Source organism: Falco biarmicus, chromosome 7 (assembly GCF_023638135.1).
Source record: "Falco biarmicus isolate bFalBia1 chromosome 7, bFalBia1.pri, whole genome shotgun sequence".
NCBI classification, from domain to species: Eukaryota; Metazoa; Chordata; class Aves; order Falconiformes; family Falconidae; genus Falco; species Falco biarmicus.
This window is the reverse complement of record NC_079294.1, coordinates 31007002-31020775: the sequence shown is the minus strand read 5'-3', so window position 1 is coordinate 31020775 and position 13774 is coordinate 31007002. Positions and strand designations below refer to the sequence as shown.

General features: G+C 39.6%; 1 protein-coding gene across 3 annotated transcripts in view; it reads left to right on the top strand.

Moving 5' to 3' along the window:
- Positions 1 to 4240: 4240 nt before the first annotated feature.
- Positions 4241 to 13774, top strand: part of FBLN5 (fibulin 5) — a 55775-nt gene continuing 46241 nt past the window's right edge. The window contains exons 1-3 of one of the 3 annotated variants that reach the window (XM_056346295.1): positions 4241 to 4449; positions 10098 to 10164; positions 10913 to 10973. The gene's annotated coding sequence lies outside the window, so the exon portion shown is untranslated. The remainder of the gene's footprint in view (positions 4450 to 10097; positions 10165 to 10912; positions 10974 to 13774) is intronic. The other 2 variants (XM_056346298.1, XM_056346296.1) reach the window with 2 other exon arrangements.

Genomic DNA, 13774 nt, shown 5'->3' with positions numbered 1-13774 from the left:
GGGCTAGCTGGAATATATATATAGCAGTGACTGACTGAAGTGGAAAAGACAGAATGGAAGATTCTTGCCTTGTAAATATTTTCACCTCATGAAAGCTTTGCAATTTTAAGCCTTGATGTCGTCTTCCTGCCAGTTTTGATGACTTTATTGCCACATTATCGTATAAAAGTTCAAGAATAATGTTCTTAAGTTGTTTAATCAGACATATTTGTAAATTTGATGTTGCATCCTCCCAAACACTCCCAGTTTGGAAGTAGCTATAATTAGAAAAAAATTAATATTTTTTTTGTCACATACTTGAAGAGAAAATACAAACACTTGTTTAATATGGAGAGGTATTAGTATACTGTGGAAACAGCAGGGGTAACAGCTTCATGCATTCTTTCAGAGAGAAGCCAATTTATCTAGACTTGATTAATCTACACATTCAAACCAAAGTAGTCTGTGTCAATATACTTCTGTCAGTATTTAAAAAAACACATAAAATATATATATGTATATTCGCATATATGGCAGTGGTAGCAGTAAGGCTTAAGAAATTAAAACCACTGTATTTGTTTTATTTTGGGTCTTTTTTTTTTCTTTTTCCTTTTTCTAGTAAATTTGTTTGTTGCCTTGAGTAGTTATCTTTCAGGTAGAAATCTTCTAATCAACTTTCTTAGAAAATAGGGTATAAGAATTACCACCCTACAATTTTTGTTCTCTTGTGTTGTGCCATTATATACTGCTGAATTTATTTGCAGCCCTGCAAAGCTTAAATATAGAAACCAGTCTTCAATAAAAAATAAAGAAATAGACAGCTGCTGCCATTTTATTCAAAGGAAAAGTAATTTGTACGTGGCATGTTGTTTACAGAGGTAGCAACACTGAGTCTTAGACTCTGTGTTTGTCTCAAGCTTATAGAAGAGTATGGCATTCTAAATTTCAGTATCTGAAAGCATCACCTATCAAATTCTGAAATACGTATAGTAGCAAGTAGTCATTAAAACATGTTATCAGCGTAAGTGTGCAAGAATTTTCAGCAGTTGTTTGCTGATCTGTTGAAAGGCTAATTTGGACAAACTTATTCCAAATTTGGGAGTTCGGCCATGCTGCTAAAACTCCCAAACTTATTTTGCCAAGCAGAAGAAAATGCTATCAAGTGATTAAAGGCTTGTTTTCCTTGTAGGAAATAACAACTGGAAGATAACTGTCCTTTTCAACATATATATATATATATATACACACACACACATATTAAAAGGGGCATTTATCATTAAGTGCCCATAATAAGTAATTTGGAGTCATTCTGTGCCACCTTATTGAGCTTGTGGCATTGCTGTTTAAGTTTTAAATGTTCACAGAAGTTGTACATCATCCTTGGGCACTGATAGTGAATTAATCTTTCTTTACCCTTGTAGATATGATAGCCATTAAACAGCTTCTCAGATTAGATTTTAAAATTAGTATTGCTTGCACTCCAGTTTCTGGCAGTCTGTGCCAAACTGCCTTTGGAAAGGTTAACCTTTTTTCGGTCTGTGTTGGCCAGCTAAGAAATACTACTGTGAGTATCCATTCTTAACACCAAAAACATTTCCTAGGCCTCTTAAGCAGACTGAAAACATTTCGTAGCCATTTTGAGTTCTCTTACTCCTTGGGTTGTTTGGGGGTTTGTTGTTTGTGGGATGTTGTTGTTGGGGGGTTTTGTTTGGATTGGTCTCATTGGGTATGATACACAGATGTTTCCCGCTTCAAGGATGCAGCTTCCTTGCTACTCGTAGTTCTGGCTATGTGGAATGTTACACCCAGAAAGAAAATGTCCTTTTTTTAAAGTTTGCTTCTGCCAATTCTGTTTCATGCTTATTACCACTGCGGTGGTATTTTCTTCCAGTGTGAATGTACTCTAGAGTTCCTCCTAGGACTGTAAATTATTGCGAATGTCATAGTATCACAGCTGGGGTGGCTCTTGTGGTTGCAGAAGCTGAGCACGTATGCTACTAGATCATCTAACTAGAGATAAGAATGTCTTTCAAATGTTTGCATGTAGTTGTGGGGTTCGCAGCTGAAAATAGTGACATTTTAAATTGTTAAAAGATGCAAATCCACAGGAAGTCAAAAGTTCAAGGTAAAAAAGGTGTGATGGAACATCAGAGATGGCTTGCTCTATTTCTGTCATTATTTATTAGGTAGATTAGAAAAACACAGCAGTCAAGGAAAACATGAAAGTAGTAGCATGTCCCAGAAGACTTGTTTTTCAGTGAAGTGAGAATAAATCAATCTGATAAATTTAATACATTTACATGTTGATCAAATTTAACATTGATTACCCAGAAAAATTCAGAACTGTTCATTATACTCAAAAGAATAATTCCTATTTTAAAGATACAGCATCTGTTAATAGGGACTGGAGCTTTACCACATTTTTAAAAAGGTCAAACTCAACATCTTCTCAAGCTTGAAGGAACTTCACTGAATATACAAATGAGGAAATGTCACAGCTAAGGTTATGCCTTCACGACCGTTCAGCCACACGCCAGCTGATCTGAGCCCCAGACACTGACACCAGCCCAGGTAACCACATTTTCAATGGGCAGTTTATGGTCATCAATGGCAGCAGCTGCACAAACCTCAGTAGCAGTGTTCCATTCTGCCAGAATTTTGCCCTAAATTGGTAAAGAAAAGATGGCTGCAGCTTCTTATTCAACGACAGAAGCTGTGGCCTGAGCTGGGTTCCTTACCTGAGTTCGTAGAGGAAGGATCCCCTTGGGTTCTTGTTGTTTTGATTTATACTGGGAGAAAAAACTTGCCTCTTCGTTAAGTGACTGACAGACTTTGGATCTTACTGCATATAGCTAGTCTTCCACAAACTGTCTATTTGCCGTCAAATATTAGGAGTATAAACATATTTCCCTTGGAGTTATGTAGACATGAGTGTAACTTTTTTTTTTTTCTCCTACAATCCTAAAACATGTACAATCCCAGATTGTGGTTCTAATGCCCAGCCAGGTGGAAGGGAGCCGGGAAGGAAGCATGTGTGTACACAGGAGTGCTCAATCATCTCCTAGTGCGGTGTATTCTAATGGAGTCCGGCTTTGCTTTGGCAAGACCCAGCCTATCTTGGGACTTGCACTCCCTGCTCTGAAGGAACATATGGGGAATATATTCCCAGGTTCTCTTAAGTATTTTTATGGTTCGCTGCTATGTGCAGAGTCAGTGGCAACAGAGGAGTTAACATGTTTCATGAAGGTGTGAAAATAAGTCAAACTAGCAAATAAGTGGGAAAACTTCCTCCCTGACTGAAGACACATTAATGCACAATAGTGAAACCCAGCTATAATGTTTGTACGGGGCGTATATTTGAGTAGGTCAATCACATATGTCTTTTAGGGCCTGTATGCTTATGTGAGTTAAGCTTTAACCTAGCCTGTTGAAAAAAGGAGACTATGCGCTTCCTGCAAGCGGGTGAGATGAAATGCATTTCCTAGTATCCACACTCCTTTGCTGAAATCTAACTAAAATGTGCATCTGACAGCAGAAAATTTGAAGGTGAGGGTGTGTTTTCCTGAAGAAAAGGGTGTTCTTTGTCACCAAGGCTAGAAAATGTCTTTCTGAATGTATTTACCATTTGTCAGTATCAAGAAAAAACCAAAAATAACTAATATCATTTGGTGTGTGCAATGTGAGAGTTTTCTTCCTACATCTTCCCGCAACAGTAATAAAAACAATTATGTATTTAAGAAAAGAGGATTTCTTGTATGTCTTGCATCAAAACCTTCCCGGCTTCACTTTTGTTAGTACATTTGCTTCTACTGAAGCGTGTGAGACAGGCTGTGGTCTTCTGCTCATCCCCAGAAAAATACAGCTAGAGATTGCATGCTTGCCTTTTAACAGCCCTGGCTATATGCCTCAGGCTTTGAGAAGACAGTTCTTGTTCCTGAGAAAGCAGTGTTGCCGTTTAGTCTCACTTCTTCACACGGCTGCTGAACTTGTCAGCAGCAAACAGTTTTGCATGTGTACTGAGTGGGAATTGTATGAGTGAAAGAAATTGTATGTGGAGTTTGACAGGGAATAGACCAGAAATCGTAATTCCCTGTGGCTCAACCTAGTTTTCAATGCTTGCAATTAACCATTTGTTTTAGTGAGAGAACCATTTAAGTCTGTGGGAATAGTGGGAAAGGATTATAGTATTTGAGTTACGGTCAACTATTATTAGAGGTTTTTGTTAATGATTGACAGAAGAGAATTTAGAAGCCCTTTCACATGTGTCGTTTCAAAAAACACTGACAGATTACAGAGCAATGATATCGGGGAAACAGACTGCTTATGCATATTTTGTGTGTTTGTTAACAAAGTGAGGACGGCTGTTTCTTGCTGTACAAGCAACCTAGAATGTTTTTCTGTCTCTGTGTTAAGGAAACCTAACTCTTCAGAGAGCGGTCTGGACACTGAATATCAACCAGTATCATGAAGGTAAGAGAAATCCTGGCAATACTTCTGCGTGGTTATCCCTAAGGTTTTAATTTGCAACGTCAGATGCTGCCTGTATATCCCTCCAGTGAATTTCAAGATGGTTATGCAAGATGGGTTGAATTGCAGCATGACCAGGTTTGGGGCACAAACCGAAGAGATTTTACAGATTTGAGGCAGCTAGGAACTATTATGTCATTATGAAATAGAAACTATTGGCCATCACTGTAGCGCATCCCCTTCATATCTAATAGTTGTTGATGGAATAATTAATGGTCCAAGGGCTCAGGGAAAAAAAGCACATAACACAGTCAAGATAGTGTGTATTTTGTCATTTGGCAGCTATCTGCAAAGGCTGTTCTGTCAGGCAAGCAAAGCTGGATGATTGATCTTGACCTAGTAAAAGCAGACTGGTTGTAGCCCCTGACTGCCTAGAATGGAAAGCACTGCTAATCGCAACCCTCTGAGAATAGGAAGCCAAGAGTTACAATACTTCAAATCTAAACTTTTGTAAATTAGGGAGTAGGGAGCTAAGGACACACTAAGGTTTTGAGAATTTGACCTTTCGATGCTGCCCAGACAGACAGAAGCCCATGTTAAGTTCGGCAGAGGCAACTGGATTTACTCTACTAAATAGAGGTACCCTGAATTATACTACTTAGGTACCCAGAATCATGGTTCCTGAACAGTAAATACAGTATTATCAGTAAAAATATATTTAAGCAGCAAAGTGGCAACTGGATGTAAACAGAGCAGTAAGAGGCAGTAGCAGTTTTAAGCAAATAAAGTGAGGTAGATAGGAATATTAGTTCCTAAATGGGAACATGTGTAAAAGATGAGAGCTGCAAACGGTATTTCTCAGGAGAGTAAGTAGTGACCATGAGAGTGACCCTGAACACTTTCAGGTGCAGGTGTCTGAGAAACTGCCTATAGAAAGAGAAATAAAGGATTCAGCTAGTCATAGGGGGAGCCAACCACATGAAATGCTGGTTGTAAAATTAACCTTTATGTAAAAATGTTTCCCTGTCTCCTGCAGCAGTTTTCTCTATTGTTATAAGGTATTAAGGTATTTGAGCGATGCTTTTGTTTGTAATAAAAGGGTGTTTTCAGAATTACAAGAAAATCACAGAGTTGATTCTGGTGCGTCCGTATGTTTTGGTTTACATGCCATACCATGGTTTCAACAACAAACTGTACCAGGACTAAAACTATAGTAAAGAAAGTGGCTTGAATGGTAGACTGGAGCACTGAAAAATAGTCATCAAAACTGAAACTTATTCTGGAAATAGAATTGGAAAATATTTAGACTGAGTTTTGCTCTGTATGCTCAAGTAGTGGGTGCCAATAAAAATGAAGGCAAACAGAAGACTGCTTTATTTTTGACAATAGGAGCAGGAACAGATGTTTAACAGTTTTCAGCTAACTTAGAGGAGGCTTATTATGAAACTACAAAAATTTGAGGAGTACAGGATTCTAAAGAAAACCAATGAGTCATAACTAGGCTTGCCAGATCTGTCTGGACCCAAACCCAGACTCTGAATAGCACATTGTCTGCAGAGGACTCGGGATCAAGGACCTGCAGAGTGCCATCTGCAGACAGAGGTCTTGTGGATGGTACCTCTGTCTTCACTGGGCTCTTGACAGAATGATGATTGTGGGGTGCTGCCCAGAACCTGCCTACTTGGACTGGGAGCCCTCAGCACTCTGGCTGCCATGTTCTTCTCCTGAACTCGATAAGTAGTTCCAAATTCCTCATACTGGTACTTTTAACAGATGCTTTGCAGGCAACCTGAAGCCTGCACTGCCCCAGTGAAATGTGACTAGTAAATCTAGTTCAAGAAAAGGTTTTCATTAGAAACTAGAAAGGAATAGGGAAACATCAGAAATCATCGCAATTGATCAAAACTTGAAGGGCCAACCTTCCAGTTCAGGAGGTATAAACAAAACTCTGGTGAGAGGCCAAATTGAGCCTGTAACTCACAGGATGAAGGTTATGTGTGCTCTGTCACAGTGACGTGGTCTTGACCTTGTGCTTGGCACAGAGTCCCCTAGTTGCCCAGGCTACTGCTGCATCTATGACTGCTACCAAAAATAGAGAGTACAGAGGAGAGGAGATGGGTTTAGTGTTGAAAAGTTGCACTTCAAAAAGCAGTTGGACTTACCTTCTTGGGTCCTCCTCTCTTTCTCTCCTCCATGGTCTTCTAAAGGTGTCTCAGCAGACCTCCTAATGGCATGTGTTAGTGCCAAGATTGCTGGGAGTCTTAGCCACACATAACTCGGCTTCAGTGCCTGTTCCGTGGTCCCTTTTTTGGGCTACCAAGGGTGGCCACAAAGGCTGTATATTAAATCCTAGACATAGAAAGAAATAGTATGTATTATACCTGAATTCCCAAGTTTATGCTGGAAAAATTTCATGTTTGCTATTTACAGGTGCCAGTTAGGAGTTGACTGGAGCCAGTTTCAGCTGCATGGAGTAACAGAGTAAATGTAAAACGAAGTCCCTATACCATGGATCAGAGCCAGTTTTCTGAGATGTGTAGTTGTTAAGGACAATCTCCAAGAAAATGCACGCCTAAACCACCAACACTAAGTCTCCTGTGCTGTGCTACTGATTTGCCTGATACATTGGATTTACTGTTCTGTATTTTATTAAGTGTTATATGGAAACCTATTAAATACAGTATCTTATTTGGTACCTTCTGTTTTTCTATTACTAAGGACATGTTGTGAGAGATTAGTTACAATAAATAATTCAGCTGTTACATACCTTTGCATTTAATTCACTTAAAATGCTTAATTTCTAAATGTCAGGTGAGTTCTGATGAATTGTTACTCCTAGTTTTCTTGATTTGTTTCACAACCTCTCCTGCTGGCACTTCAATTTTAGGCAGATCCTTGCAAGTATGATTTTTTTGTTTGTTTTTAGTTCTTCTGGTTTGTTTGGTTTTTTGGGGTTTTTTTTCAATTCCACTATGGGAATCTCTTGAAGTTTCTGTAGCAAACAGAGATGAAAAAGAATCACTGAACTTTCTACTATGATTTTATCTTTTCTAAGTACTATTTTTATACCTTGTTCATCTGTTGGCTTTGCAGACTGTTTGGCAGTTTTCCTGCTCTTGGTGTGTCTGAAAAAGAATTTATTATTAGCTTTTATGCCTCTTACGATTTGTTTCTCAAACTTTCTTGGCCTGCTTTTCTGGTTTTTACGTTTAACCTGTCAGAGGTTTTGTTCCTTTCTATTTTCTTCATCTGGCACAACTTCAGCTTCTTGAATTTTGCTTTGAAACAGTGGACGAAATGGGGACTGATTGCTTTGTCAGGCTCCAGCTATGGGCTTTGTTAGCAGTACAAGTGCCTCTGTTGGGAGATGGGTCCAGTTCCACTGACTTTTCACATGGCTACTTGAGGTTCTGGTCCCCTACAGCACCCAAACAGACTGGAGCCCCTGGGAACAGCCAGGCTGCTTCTGCAGGGGGAACTCCCAGTACTGAAAACCAGCACAAGCAAAGCAAAAGCCAACAGATTAAAAAGAAAGAAATAATCTGCTGTAAACTGCATCCTTATGCCAGACTTTGTGAGCACTGCAGCACACGTACAGCAGAACTAGCAAACAGCAGTACATCCCCTGCTCAGTGGAATTGCTGCCTATAGCATTCTGAATCACTTCCTGGTAGCAGCCCTCATTGCTGCACAGCAGTGAATAACGAGTCTGAAAACAAATAGACAACACACATAATTTTTATCACCCATTTTCGTAGCCAGTTTATTTCCAAACAGCATGGTTAACTTGCAAAACCCCAAAACTAAACAGGTAAATTGTGAAATGGTGTAATCCCTGCTACAGGAATAAGTAAATTAAGTGTAGTATTTTCTAAATGGGAAAAAAAGTTTATAAATGTCTTCTGGTGTTAGGAAAGCAGTTGAGTAAGTACAAAATAGTCAAAATTATCCCTCTCCTCATATGGAAACTTTCTGCCACTCCTATATTTGTCTAACATACAACCCTGGAAATCACAAGATAAGGAAAAGATCCAAAAACATGGGCATCTTTGCTGATATTTTTATTGGAAGAAGAAACCAGAAGCCTTTGCTTATATGTGCACCTATAAGAGTGAAGCATGTTTTAAAAGGGAATGTTTTTCACCACTTGGAAAGAAAGAAGCTCTGGAAGAGCGGGCTGATGTCAAGTATTTTTCTGCTCTGGATTCATCAGCAGGGTTCTGGCAGGTGCCCTTACAAAAATAGTGCACATACTTGTGAACATCCAAACATCCCTGTTGAGAGATGGCATTTTCACAGACTTGTTTGGGCTTGCTCAAAACCTGAAGTGTTTGATGGAAAATGCAGAATATTCTTGATGGTACAAAGAGTATTCTTTTGGTTGCTTTGGATAAAAACAAAGTGAATTGCATAAGCAGACTGAAGGAAATATCAAAAAGGAAAAAAAGGAAAAAAAAAAAAAAAAAGGAAAAACAGAAGGGAGAAAGGATGCTCAACTGAATCTGGGGGAAAAAAACCAAAGCCTTGGCCAAAATGTAAATTCCACGTGATGGAAATAAAGTACCTGGGACAGGAGGAAGCATGGGTGGGTCTGATGTTTTCCTAGTACACATGCCCCAGCAGATGGGGAACACTGCCAGGTTGTCCTGGAAGGGTGAACTACTGTCTCCAGCCAGCTGCTGTAACGTGCGGCTTGGTGCTGTTGTGCTATGGATGTGCCCAGCATGTACGGTGTGGTGCGCAGGTTAGTAAAGAAGTTGCGAAACTGCAAAACACACTGCGGTCTTGAGGCATTTAAGCATAAAATAAATCCATCCGGAATAGTTCTAGGGGAGGTTTTAGTAGATACTTCTGTCTGGTTGTAGTTGGAGACCAACAGTTTACGTATCCCAGGTACTCGTGAAGACTGAATGTTGGTTTGCTCAAATAGTGAAGCGGACTTTAGTCTTGGTCCAGAAGTATTAAGAATTTAAGGTCTTTATTTATGGAAAGTAATTCTTAGCTGAAATTGGCCATAAAGGATTTACATTTGTTATTCAAGGAAGCTGATAAACATCTTGTCGCAGGATTAAAGAGCATTGTTTTCAACCACAAAAAAGCAGAGGAGAAAAGGTGGCAGCCTAGCTTATGTACATGTCAGTCTTCTAAAATAAACAAAACCAAACTGAAGTATCTGTCCAGTTTCAGGCAAAATGTGAATTGCAGTTACCAGAGCTATGCTCAAGGGTGAGATTCAACAGGGGGAAAAAGTGTAAGTATTAATGGTGGCTGGGGCATCATCATCTTGGATACTCACATTAACTCAAGGGGAAGGTGTGACCTCTCAAGATCTTTTGTCTTTAGATATAGCATGATGTTTTATGCACTTCTTATGGGAAAATAGTTTTAAAAGCATAAATGCCAGATGCGTTTACGGATTGAAAAATCAAGAATGTTGTACACTGTTGGAAATTCATAGTAATAGGAAGGGACCTGCTGAGAGTTGTCCCATGCACCAATACTCCTGAGAAAGGTTCTGTACTTTTGCTGGGTAAGTTATAAAAAGCTTTTCATTTGTTTTCTTACCTTACCTTACCTTTGTTGGAGAAAAAAAGAAACCCTGAACCATGCTGAAGCATTCTTGCAAGAATATTACTCTTTTTTTGCCTCAGGTGGCCTTCCTAGAAGATGCTGCAGCTAAAGAGGTGATCATGACTACCAATCTGGATCTCACTAAAGGTCATATACCTGAAATAATTTTGTCTTACAGCAGACGCAGTTCATTGAGCATAAGTTTAAGCTGTTTGGTATGTACCTGCTAGATTCTATTCTACTATTCTTCATTTAATAGGTTGATTAATGATTTCAAGACAATAAAGTGGAGTCAGATGCTGGTCCATGTTTAGTGTTGTGACATTTCAGAATGGACCCAGTGGTGCCTGGGTTTTCAACTGATAACTTCTTTCCTAAAAGAAATTGTGCTGTTAGAAACTAGTATCCGAGTGACCACAGACCTTTAAAGATAGTAACGACTATAAAATGTAGAGTTAGATAAAGAAAACCAAGAACTTTTAATTGTGTGGTCCGTCTGGTAGGGTCCTCTGAGACCATCTGCTACAACATTACAATGGCGCTCTGCTTACTGTTCCTGGAAAGCAGTGGTACTGTCGGTGGTGTTGCCATCCCAAAGGAATGCATGCTTTAGATAAGTGACATCCCCATACAGGAAGGAAGGGACAGATGCTGTATTAGCTCTTTTTTGGTGGTAACTGTGCCATGCTGAGGCAATTGAGCCCCAGGGGACTCAGGCACAACAGGAACTGTTATACTTTCTCCTTCCTAAAAACAATAGTGTGAGCTGCAGATCAACACATGATATCTTGGAGACTCTACATGCCGAGTACATTTTAGTTAGCACTAGTGATGTTTTTACAATTACATATGTTAATTTTCACTGTTAATTCTTGCTTGTGTTATGTTTGGCTAGGAAAGGAAAATACACGTGGGACTGTGCTGCTGAAGCTTCTGGCCTGAGCCATCTGGAACAGGTTATTGCATCGATCATGTTATGAGATGGCCATAACAATTCAGACACTGAATGAAGCAGACTTCAGCTGCTGTGTGAAGTAGTCCATCTTTGAAAAAGGCGAGGAAGCCCTCCCCAAATGCCAAGAATTTGCAATTAAGTTCTTTCCTGGGAGGTGGAAGAAACAAGTCCTACTCTTTTTTTTCAGGCAGAATTGGTGTTTGAGACCAAGTTTCCCATGTGTTTAAATCTATTCATGTGGCAGTAGGGTGAGATGTGTCTATTGCAAATCACTGTCTGTCGTGTGTTATATCAACATGTAACAATATCAAAAGCTTGCTTATTTGGCAGTCTCCAAGAACACTTAGATCAATCTCCACAGTCAGGCAAAAGGCCAATTTGTGAACCTCATGGAGCTTAGGTGCTATTAAAATGCAAGTGTATCTGCAAATGCCCAGCAGTTGTGCTCTATGTGTTTCACCAGTTTTGCTGGTAGAAATTTTGATTCTGTAAGGTTTGGTAGGAGCAAAATGGATGCTCTAAGCATCTAAAGCTTGGGCATATAGGGCCTTAAAGTGTCGCCTCCTGGCAAGTTCCTTTAGTGAATTCAAGTCTGTATGGCTGTATAAAAGATGTCTAAGACTTGGCACTTAGAATGACTTTGGTCTTGCACACCTACCACCACACAGATATGTGTGATTTGACTCTGCTCCTGCAGTTTGATGAAGTCCTTGAGAACTTCAGTTCAGAAAGGGTGAGCTTTAAAAAATGGCAAGAACATCAAAGAAGGGTGTTCGACAGATGTAGTTCTGGAGAACTGTAAGTGTAATATTAGAATTAAAAAAGGAGATGAAGTGTTGTAAAAGTTAGTAGATAAGGACTTGTTTTTGTAAGGCAGATTTTTTGTCCAGGAATGTTGAGTGTAGTTAACTTACTGAGTTTCCTGACTTTTGTACAGCTTTTGTCTTAGCATTCAGAAGCCATTAGATTATGTTCTGTAGTGTTAAGGGTCCCTGTTAACCCAGTGTTGTGCATTATCTGCAGGAGCATGGTGGGATTCATGCATTTGGACATCTCATCCAGGAAGGGTAGAGTTAAGGTTACACAACATAGTGTATGTGCCCGTTATGATTATATATTACATGATTTTTGAAATCCAAGTCTTAAATGTAATTAGAGATATAGTTTCAACCCTAGCTATGCACAAAGCAAACTTTCAGGAACATGTTCAGTTACTTAACAGGGCCCCATTTTATGCTGAGAACTGCTCTGCACCTCCTCATGAAGACAAAAAACATATCAAGGTAATCTGAACAAAGTAGTAGATTTTATAACATAGGGGGATAGTTGAGACCGTTGAAGTGATAGTGCTGCTAGATCTGAAGTTTAGCCACCATCCTGAGCATAAATGATGAAGGTGTCAGCACATGGTGATGAATGATTCATGGTTTTATAGGGTGAACAAAAGGGGGTTTATGTACCACAAACCTCTTCCTTTATGCAACTCTTCATATCAAAGAGAGTTGCGAGAAGGGTGTGGCTGCACCTCATTATTTTGTGGCTAATGGTAGTTACAGAAAGGTACTGCAGAAATTCCACTTAGCCATAACATCAAATCCTTTTATTTAGGAAAAAAAGTCACCACACTGTAAACTAGCCCAAGCTGTGGTTTGGTACACTTTTTATACTCTGGTTTTTTATCCACTCCAGCTGTCAGATGGAGACAGGAGAAATCAAAACATTTGTACAGTATTCCTTCTTAAGGGAGCCCCTTAGGTGGTCAGGTCTGGATTCGCCTCCTGTCTCCAGCACTGGAGCACCTCTGCCAGTTGGCTGATGAACCAGAACTCTTTAGTCTGAAGCAATTCTTCGGGAGCAGACCAGTGCTGCAGTTGTATGGTGATCTGGGCATGCGTACAATGATTTTTACTATGTGATGGCGAGGAAAATTAAGTGGATTAGCAAACGAAGTATCAACAAGTGCATGAAGCAAGCTCTTCATCCACACAAATGGGTGGTCGGAGCATCTGCTTTGATGTAGAGCTGTTTCTCATAGTAGATCTTCACACACCTAACACACCATAAGCACTGCTACTTTTAGACTTGCTAGTTCTCCAGACCATTGAGTGTACTGAGAAACACTGAACTTTACAGAGTAATGAGAATGCTCACTGTTAACCTTTTGCCACAATGAAAATTTGCCCAGTCTTTGCTTTCTCTCTGTTGCCAGTTTTCTGACCCATGACAAAACTTTCCTCTCGCAACATACCCAGCAAGCTTCTTCAAAAGTCCCTTGTGTGAGCTTTCGTTAAGCTTTTGGGAAGTCTATTTAAAATGTTAACTGGGTTTTGTTTATCTGCAACTGTATTGACAATGTTTGAATAATTCTAGAGGAGTGTTTAATTTTCCATGCAATGCAGGTGATGTAAGCAACTCACCAAGAGACAGTGTCAGAAATGGCACTGAGCATCTGGTGCCATCATTTTTTAAAAGAAATTTGGACAATTACAGCCAGTTAGCGAGGTACAGATCCTTTCATTTCCCATTGGCACGGATAGGACTTGTGGGTGCTCACTAGTCCTGAGGTAGCTCAAGCTTTGTATCTCAAGCTGGGTATCCATACTTAGAGGCCAGTTTTATGGATATCTATTGTAACAACTCTGTTTCTCTGCCTCTCAATCTGTTACAGGGAGCTATATGATAGATTTTTATCTTGTTGGACATTTCACGTTCCTTAGGAATAAAGGGTTTTCTCAAATGGAAGATTCAACAGAAATTCAAAGTAGTCATTTAATGTCTATGTCTATATTTAATTTCAGTGTT